The following is a 10,378-nucleotide window of genomic DNA, read 5'->3' on the forward strand; positions in this document are numbered from 1 at the left end:
GAAAAAAAATAAAAGCTTAGATTAACAAATAAACATATTACAAGATTCTTCAACATCAAGCCTCACAAACAATAATCCAAACATATATACTAACAATTAACAAAAATATATCAGAGTTAGAAAATTGACTATCTTGATAACTAGTGTAGATAACTCTCCAACCATATGCAACAATAAAACTTCTTCAAAGAATCACAAAGAACTAAAAGAAATTAAAGACTTAAGAAACATAGGATGAAAGAAACTGAAGCATGAACTTATTAGGAAAACTAAGACAAAGCAAGAAGTAAGCAAAGCTGTCCAAGTCAAACTAGAGACACTTCTGACCAATCCTACAATGCAAGAGAGTAGTGTCCAATATGAACTCTTGATAATGTGAAGTGACATGAAATGTGCATGTCGTGGAGCGTACGAAGCATTAATTACACCATTTAGAGCATTGTTGTCATGGTATACCATGACAGATCTTGAGTCTACATATGTCATCCTTCCTTGTAGAAAGGTGAAGAGTTTTTGAAGTCTTACTTACACTCTAAATGCTCAGAGATATTTTATGCAATAAAACTCATCCTTGTCCAAACTCATATAACAACACTTAATTAAATAACAAGCTACAAAAACAACGACTAGACACATCCTTGGTATAACTTGACAAATAGGTAGCAATCTCTCATGCAAAGTCAATGACTTTCTAAATTACATTCCATCTTTATTGTGATACCCTTAGGCGAATCCCACATCGACAAAGCACGGGAGAGATGCTAGGTCTGTGTGTGCTCTGTCTATGAATCCCACATTGGTTAGTGGTGGGAGAATTGGATTGGTTAAATAGCCTGTGAGCTCCTTAACTGTTAAGACGCGTTTATTTAAGACGCGTTTTGGGTTGCAAAGCCCAGAAGCAAACCCATGATGGACTGTGTGTCCAAAGTGGATAATATCTTGACAGTGGGCCAGGTTATTGGACCAGAGATGTTATAAATGGTATCAGAGCAACTCCGCGTGTCCTCTTGAACGATGGTGGGGCAAACCTCAGCGAGGACGCTGAGTCCCATAAGGGGGGGTGTATGTGATACCCTTAGGCAAATCCCACATCGACAAAGCACGGGAGAGATGCTGGGTCTGTGTGTGCTCTGTCTATGGATCCCACATTGGTTAGTGGTGGGAGAATTGGATTGGTTAAATAGCCTGTGAGCTCCTTAACTGTTAAGACGCGTTTATTTAAGACGCGTTTTGGGTTGCAAAGCCCAGAAGCAAACCCATGATGGACTGTGTGTCCAAAGTGGACAATATCTTGACAATGGGCCAAGTTATTGGACCAGGATGTTATAACATACTTCTAGTTGTTGTATGAAAAATTGCATGAAGATATACCAATTTTAAGCAAAGCTCAACATAAAATGTAAATGAATAACTAATCAAGATCTATATATATATATATATATATTATTGGTCTGATTTTTTGTCATTAAATAATTAATGTATGCAGTTTTGAGAGTTGTGTAAGATAAACTACAGTAGTAATAATTAGAATATGAAAAGACTTTAGTAGGTTTGTTATGATGTATCAAAAGATAAATGAAAAAAGAAGAAAAATAAATGAGACACAAGGTTCAAGAAATGGTTTTTGCTTGATGAGCAGGATGCTTATATCTACAATATTGTTATTGATGGATGAATTACAAGAAAGTGATAATTTTAATGATGTTTCATTGTCTACTATTCGTGCTTCTTTTTCTTGTCCATCATTCTTTTGTCTCTCTATATATAAGACTTCTTTGGAGTGAAAAGGTACCTTCAAATTTGACTAGATTAGAGATATATTGCAACCATTAGTTGTATACTGGTTATGAAGATTGTTAAGATATCCCTGTTGGATAAATGTCATGAGCATGTATTACTGAAAGTTTCAAATTGATTCCTTTTTTGGCAAAAACTCAATTATTGTTTTGAAGTATATATTAATAGAAAGAAACCTAGCCAAAGCTAGGAAAAACAAACCAAACTTATCTTGACTACCAAAAAAAAAAAAACTAGACTCATCTTGTTATTGTCCCACAATAAACGGGTACAAAACAATGCATAAGGCCAAGAGCAAAAAGGCAAAGAAAAAGCAAGAACTAAACCATACAACAAACCTTAAGTGATGAGAACCAAACCAACCAAAAAAAGAAAAAAAAACATCTCCTCTTGAAGGTTATCTAAATCCCATAAGGTAGACTTTGAGAAGAAACTGTAAAATAAGCAAGACACTCCAAAACCATCTTGATTCAACAACCCAGCCTAGGACAACTGCAGAAAAACTACCAAAGTGCTGGTTATTCCATATCAAACAACTGCTAAAACCAAACAACTATCAAAGTAAAATGAGCCAACCAAACATTCTTGGTGACTATTGGATTATCTAGCAAGAGCTTTCAAATCGTTTATCACTAGTCAAGACATTTACACCTCTAACAAAATTTTTATGGGCTATGGACTACGGCACATCATATATGTTAAAACTTTACTAGTAAGCAAAGAAGCCACGTTGATCGAGAGTTGCCAGTAAAATTTGTAATATATGACGAAGATATTTAAAACCTTCTTCCCTGGTGATGGGTAAAACTTTATTGCATGTCTACTTATGATAAATGTTGCACTCAACGCTTCCTATTTAAGACGCATCACCTTTTACGTGTCTCGAAAATGAAATAATTATTGGAACTATCAAACTAATATGCAAATCCAAAAATTTGCGTTTAATATATAAGGATAGTTAGATGGGAAGAATAAGGCATCAAAAGTCCACATAAATATGGATGAATGTCATTGTTTAAAAGATCTATTTAATTAGTTGTTTAGGTTATCTAACTAAACCCATCCAGCCTCTTAAATTCACTGCTTTAATATTTTTATACCCATATGCTTTTGGCAAGACTATTCAATTTTCTTTACCCCATTTATTAATACTCTTTCTATCCATAATCAATATATAAATAAATGCAAATTTGTTAACTTTTTAAAATATGCTTTTTCCTTTATTTATTTCCAAAATCTATTAGAATCTTAAAACTGCAATATTAATGCTATTTGTATAGTGCCAATAATTTTTGACACAAAGAAATTTTTACAATGATGTAGTAGGGCATATGTGCTCTTAATATATATTAAATACTAGTGGTAATTAAGATGGCAAATGAATACTATGCAATAGAAGAGAAACTACTATAGGATGTCTTTTGAGTCAACTTTTCAAAGAAGTCGATAAAGCTCTAATTCCATCACTTAAAATTTTGAAAAATTAGTTTGATGTTTCTACTAAATGTCCTCTAAAATTTCAAGAAATTACTCATAAACAACTTTTATTAACAAATTTTTACCGTTGACAGTTAAATAGTAGCATTTTTGGGCTTTAATATATTAATATAAAGAGAGGTACTAATTAAAATTTATAGAATGATTAGTGATCTTACCCTATAGTTTTGAATCACATTTTAAATTGTTTTCATTAATTTCAATTTGGTTCCTTATTTATTTGTCTGACATAAATTTCATTCTCATATAGTTTATTAAATGGTGCACATCCAATATATGGGAGCCTAATATACAATCAATTTACATTTAATAATTTTCTTAATATAAATTAAAGTAATCACAAAGGAAGTTTTACAAAATCAATCAAATCTCAAAACACAACAGTTCCCTTTAAATTGATGCATAGATGTCACTCATACCCAATTTGTCTAAAAATTTTGAGAGCAATTGACTTGAGATTGCCTTGTTAAGAATGTTAGTTAGTTTATCCTCTAATCAAATCTTAGGTAGTTTCAAAAATTTTCCATCTAGTTTCTACTTAATGGAGAATCTCTCCACTATTTCATGCTTACTACGATCATATTGTACTATATCATGTGCAACATCACATGTAGCTTTATTGTTGCAATACAATGGAATAGGGTGTCTGTATAAATAATGAAAGTCTCGTAAGAGGAGCCATAGTCATAATGCTTCACAAAGTCCAAGAGTCATACATCTAAATTTTGGTTCAATGCTAGATCAAGCAACGCCATTCTATTTCTTAATTCTCCATGTGAACAGATGGCCACACACAAAGGTAAAGTAATATGAAATTGATCATTTGTCATCTATAGATCTAGCCTAGTCAACATTTGTATACACCTATATGCTTTGCAAATTTGTTTTCTTGCCGAACAAAATTCTCTTTCCAAGAGTACACTTTAGATACTTTAAAATGTGCCTGATCACATTCATAACTACTTTTAGGGTCATGCATATATTGACTAATATTGAGCGCATAAGCAAGATATGATTTTGTGTCAGTGATACGTGTCGAGTGCAACCAAAAATTAAATTTCTCTACTTACAATTAGCAGTAATGGCAAGTAAAGATCAATCCACAAAGACTAATTAATCAAATTCACAAATAATTAACGAAAAAGGAAGGGGGTTTACTTTTGTAGGTTGAAAGACAAGAAAATTTTTCTAAAAACTGAATTGAGTAATAAAAATTCAATCAAAGACAATCTCGATTCAAGGAAATTACCACCATTGCAAATAGATAACTGATTTCTAATATATAAATTTTATTCTCTATTCAATTATTTAACCCTAAATTACCAAAAATTAGACAATCTATACCTTCTTTAATTTTGTTAAAATGAGCCCAACTCACAAATTAATTCTTATCAATAAACTAGTTGATATTAAGCAATCCTAAAAAATTTACTAATAACATTACGAATTAGGAAGGAGTTAAAGATGAATAAAAATCTAAGAAGTGTCAGATTATTTAATTTATTATATGTCTCTTTTAAACAAGCACCAAAAACTTGGATTATAATTGTTCTTGCTTAATTGCTACTCCAACTGAACATCATAATAATTATGGATTTAATTTAGCGATAGAGCATGCAATTCAATTTGTTAATTGGCCTCTTAATTAAGTAAATCATGCAATCATTAACATGTAAAATAAGGAAATATAAATATTTGAATAGAAAAGTAAATAAGATTATAAACAAAGTCTCACAGTTTTGACAACTGGAATGAAGTTTCTCTAAATCGAACTAAAGAACTTAGCTAGACATTATGGAATGAAGAGCACCAAAAAAGAAAAATTATGTTCTACCTCGTTTTTTTATTTAACCTAGTAGCCTAAGAGTTATATTTATGATTCTCTCAACGAATTTGTTGTACCACCTATCTGATCATTGAAGTGTTAATTTGTGGTGCTGTAACTGCACCGAATGCCTACCCTTGTGTCTCCCCCTGATTGCTCTCTATGGTAAGAGCTTCTTGCTATTGCCCATAAGTTTCATGGATCTCCTTATCTTGAAATAACACACATGGTCAGACATGTATAAACCATAACTTAAATGTAGGTTATATAGTACTTACAACGGGAGCAATCAACATTGCATAGGGCAACGTGGGAATTTATGCACACACACAACATTTAACACTTTTGGGTTTCCAAGACCATACTCTGATACCAAAAAATATAACACCCCGCCCTAGTTACATAGCTGTTACCCAAAATATGTACCTAAAGTGACATGTTATTTTTTTTAAAAAAATAATTACAATAAGGCTAAAAGATTATTTCTCACTTAAGTTTTAACTCAATCTCAAAAACACACCTGCGATAGATGAGAAACTCAAACATCCACCTATCTCTAAACTTTAGTTAAAATTATCATTAAATATAAAAGGCAAAATCATCATTTAATAATAGTATTAAAAAAATATATAACTTTATCTCATTTTTCTCCTCAAATTTTCAAATTAACATTTCACCCCTAGATCTCAACTTTAAAACATGACTTCTCTCTCAAATCTCTAGGTTTTTTCTTCACCCTTCCCTTCGACCACTAACGGTGGGTGAAGGCCTTGAGCTTTGTTAGACAACAAAATGTCATCTAAGGACAATGTCTATTGTTCAGATCTAGATGATAGAGTATCATCCAGAATAGATGACCCTCGTTGTCCAAATGTGGATGACAGAGTATTGTCTAAAATGGATGATGCGTGTCATCCAATTTGGACAACAGTTGTCATTCAAAGGTCGTCCTATGGAAGATGATGACTCCTTCATCTATTATAAGGGCTGTCATTCATTGGCAAAAGTGATTAGATTTCAAGTTCGGTATCTTAGAGGGAAAAATGAATTTTTCAAAACTTAATCCTAAGGGAAATCGTTAGTTTTCTAAACGAAGAACGAAGGAGAAAAATGAGATATAATTATAATTATTTTAATATTGTTGGTAAAATGATAATTTTACCTTTTAACTCTAATAGAAAATTTATGGGTGTGTTCTGATAGACTAAAATTTGAATGAGTATTTAGGTTTTTCATTTGCCATGGATATATATTTATCATTTCACCAAAACTTGGATGGAAAATAGTCTTTTGGCCTTAGGAAAAAAACAAGCATGGTTCCCAACATATAAATTCACAATCCCAAAAGTGCAAAGGCTATTCAATAAACCAAAGTCAATAAATTAAATCATCAACAAAAGTGTAAAGAAGATCCCGATACACATGAAAATCCAGTCATTAAAAAAAGAAAAAAATATAAGTGATGTCCAAAATAACAAAAAGATGAAAATGCCCTTGTCCATCATACAACATCTCAAAGTGAACCTTCATCTTTATCGCTCCATTACTTATGAATTTATCTACAAAATCACAAGGAAACATGGTGAGTGAAACACTCTTAGTAAGTAGATAAACACATAGCATTTTATCATTTATTATCTCTCATGTGTCCTATATTTATCAACGTTGTGGTATCCCAAATGTTTTTCTAGTATCCCAGATATCCATCTAGTTTTATTCTATACCCTGTGCCCATTCTTAATATCGATGTCATCCTTGATGACTCATATCCAATGACATAAAAATGATGTCCTTGACATTTGGTGAAAACATGTGACATCTTCGATATAAACTATCTGATATACTATATATTCGTGCCAATTAGGCTTAAGGTTAGGGTCACACAGACAAACCCTATTGCTTTCACCACCACACCATACACAATTTAGTGGCTCATCACACTGCACATAACTCGATGATATGTCATGCTACACACAGTTTAGTGACAAGTCATACTGCATATAGTCTTGTGACTACTCCACACTGCACTAGGCTTTATGGAAGACATACTACACATAGCTTGGTGGTAAGAATTTAATGGGGCATCATTGGTATTTTTGACTTCTTGAAACTACTTTAATTGGGGTTTGTATCATTGCCACATAGTTGAGCAACCCCATAATGAGTTTTATTACTGATAGCCTTCATTAGAGTTTCTTTTAATTATTTCCCTTCAAGGGTAAAATAGTCATTTCCATTGATATATGCAATATTCCCATATCCAAAATCCCTAAATTCCACTTTCCCCGAAAGTACATAGAAGTGTTTTCTCTCTTGACACATGCCCATATACACGTCACACACGGGGAGAAATTTCCCCAAATCTACACGATCGTGTGTCAGCATTTTCCAGAATTAGGCTCTTTCATTTAGCCGTTTTATAGATAACCAACCTATTCCTAATACCACAGAATTCATATGAATCAATGTCCATACCAACCATGTCATTCTTGACTACCAAGGTCACACTAATCTTCTCAACTTCATCTAATACTTGTCATACAAATATTATATGAAAGAACATTTTATCAATTTATTCCCTATGCCATTCATTAGTAGATTTCACTCATAAATCATTTCTGCACATGTACATAAATTATGTTCTCTAGAATAATCAATTTATTATCGAATCACACAACAATAGTCTAGCCATCAGCACAATTCCAACCTTAGAACTTCTATCAATACTTACAACTACAACATACAATCATATCTCCAAATTTTTACTTTGTATACACACAATTTCATTATCACAATAGGTTACAACAAATAATCAATATAAGAATCAACTAGGAATAACTTTCAAAATAAAAAAGCATAATTCTACTTACTTCTCCTCTTAAGTCTAACAATGAATCTTCATGTGGCAGGGTAATTTCTCAATCTCCCATGTGTTGCTTGGCTCCAAGAGTTCTCTCAACTCTTAACCTCTTTAATTTTTCAAAAAGATTGTGTTAATGACCACTAAAACATGTTTTGATTCATTTTATTTTCGCTAAAATTAGTGATACACGGGTGTATACTATTCATACACGGTCATGTATACTGTTACATGAAAATGGCAGTTTTCGAAATCCTTATAAAATTGCTTTTTTTCTCAAATGCACTAACAATATATGAGCACGTACTATTCATATATGGTCTTGCATGCCTACCAAATTTAGCCAAATTACACAAATCACTTGAAAAAAATACCATTTTGTCCTTTGTCATAGAACACATGAGCATGAGGCCACCCACACAATTGTGCATCATGATTTTTCAACATGCTTGAATACTTAAACATAATTAATTGCACAATTAAAATACCTTTAGACATACTTGTAGGTGCTATAAAGATTATTTTAGTGGGTTAAGGCCAATCTCATTTCCCACAGTAATATCATCACTTACAATGATCTCATTGCCACCAAAAATCTCATCTTTTAGTTGCTTTCATTGCTTAATGACCTCATTGTTTGCTTTTCTAATCTATTAACTTTTTATTTTGTGTTTGTGTTAATTATTTGCTATATCATTTTTTGTTCTTCTAAATTGCATTAGAGAAAAGTTAAACTTAATTTAGTGGCATTAATTGTGTTGGTCTCTTCAATTGATCTTAATATATTTATAAGCCTAATTTAACCCTCTCTTAGGCCATTTTATCCTTTAGGCTCAAATCCATCCCTACCTAGAATCAATCGTTGACACATAAGATTTCCTAGTTGTGAACTTCAAACAACTAACAAACTTTTTGTCCTCTTTGAAACCTAAAAATTTTTTTATTACATAAAATAAAACCTAAGATTTGCATGCCAAAGCCCAACATGCAATCAACAAAGTTTGGCCTTTGTCTCTTTTAGTTAAAAGATTATTTATCCTTCACTTTCTCTAACCTTGCTTGGACTTTTTCTCAATGTGACCTAGTAATCTTCATACCAAGTAGCAATGAACACTGAGTCTACAAAATAGTACACTATCTCTAAAAGTTGATTTTGGGCAAAAGAAGAAGTTGAAATTAAGTATTTTAAAGATTTTAGTAGTAATAGAAGTTCATGAAATGTGAATGTGAGACATAAATCCAATTCAAAGATGTAAGAGTATTAGTGGATATGAATTAAGTTGGCTCAAACTCGATTACTAGCTCAGCTCATTCAAGCTTGAAACAAATAGCCATGGGTCAAGCTCTAGTTCTAGTTTGATCTATGGATATGCAACACTATCAAGCTTGAGCAACTTACGTATGTAGATAAACGATGTTATTTTGACCAATTCATAATGACGTCCTGTTGTGCCAATGTTACATTATGTAAGAAGCACAAAATGATTTTCATTTAGCTATAGAATTTAAAGTCAAAAATATTGTTTTGGGCTAAGTTTATCTAGTTTGAGCTCAACCCACATGGGCTTGAGCTTGTATTTATAATATCGAGCCCATGTTAGCTAAGCTTGAGCATAACTTATTATATTAAGCTCAAAATTTGAACTCAAATCCCTTTATGCTAAGCTAAACGCGGGCTCAGTTCAACTGAAAATCGTCCCTATGATGGAAATGACCATAATTGGAGAAAATTTCAGCTAATGATTTATGAATGGGTAGATTGAGCAGATGGAGATGATTGATAAAAGGAAGAGTTTGTGGGCTTGGAGGGAGACTAATGCTTGTTTGCTAAGTTCTTAGTTTTTTCAAGATAGATTGACAGTGTTGAGAGGAACTGAAACTAAAACCAACCAAGTTGATTATAGGTAGGAACCTAGTTTGGTCATGCTCGGCTCCTAAATCTTAAAAAACTGTTATTTTGCTTTTGGATTCAATTCTTGCTTTTATAATATGGTATTCCAACCTACTCATCCCTAGATCTAGTGATGTCCACTTTTGTTTAATTTGTCTTTTAATTTAGAAAAGAAAATTAATGTTTATGCGCTTCTAATGTTTTTTTTTTTTTAATGGATTTAAATTTTAAGAAAGAATTTGTGGTTCAAGAATTGTGGTATCCGTTACCTAGGGTAATAAATAATAATTTACTGTAACAACTAATGTCTTTCACAAGGTTAGGATGTAGGGTATATTGGTCAAAAAATTTTGGTACGATCTCGTCATATTAAATGACAAATGCTCTATATATTCTACCGACTTTCTATCATTAGGTCAAGTATATCTCCACCTCTTTCATATATTACACTCTTTCTCTCTCAAAATTTCTAGATAGCTAAGTGTTATAGTTGTTGATTCGATTGAAA

The sequence above is a fragment of the Mangifera indica genome, chromosome 4, assembly GCF_011075055.1.
Source record: "Mangifera indica cultivar Alphonso chromosome 4, CATAS_Mindica_2.1, whole genome shotgun sequence".
Lineage (NCBI taxonomy): Eukaryota > Viridiplantae > Streptophyta > Magnoliopsida > Sapindales > Anacardiaceae > Mangifera > Mangifera indica.